This window comes from Penaeus monodon, chromosome 19 (assembly GCF_015228065.2).
Source record: "Penaeus monodon isolate SGIC_2016 chromosome 19, NSTDA_Pmon_1, whole genome shotgun sequence".
Classification (NCBI taxonomy): Eukaryota; Metazoa; Arthropoda; class Malacostraca; order Decapoda; family Penaeidae; genus Penaeus; species Penaeus monodon.
This window is the reverse complement of record NC_051404.1, coordinates 4,280,072-4,280,577: the sequence shown is the minus strand read 5'-3', so window position 1 is coordinate 4,280,577 and position 506 is coordinate 4,280,072.

Below are 506 nucleotides of genomic sequence, written 5' to 3'. Positions count from 1 at the left end.
TGTGTTTTTTTTCGGGATTAATGGATATGATAATTGTATTGGTAATAACTGTGGCTATAATAATAAAGAAAACCTTATATGATAGGTAAAGCAGAAATTTATGAAATAGAGACAGAAAAAACGATGAAACCAACATTCAGGCGAAGACACACACTAATATTTGGTTATTTTGTCGTGTTAACCAGTAATGGTTGAAAATTGATGCATCAAGATATATACTGAATTTCTCAAGCAAACGCTTATTCTTGCGGGCAATAAATAGTTAGTAAGTAATACATTCATACAGCATATGTTGTATTTTTAACCTTGTGATGCTGGGAAATCGGGTGACTTAACGTAGACCTCAAAGACATAAAATATCCCGCATATTTTTCATTTTCAACACAGAAACAAATAAAAGTTCATTATTTTTTGTGAATTAGATTTTTTAGACAACGTTATTCATGAAAATATATTGAATGCGCTAATTTGAATATATTTGCATCACTTATTCAGATTCATCTATT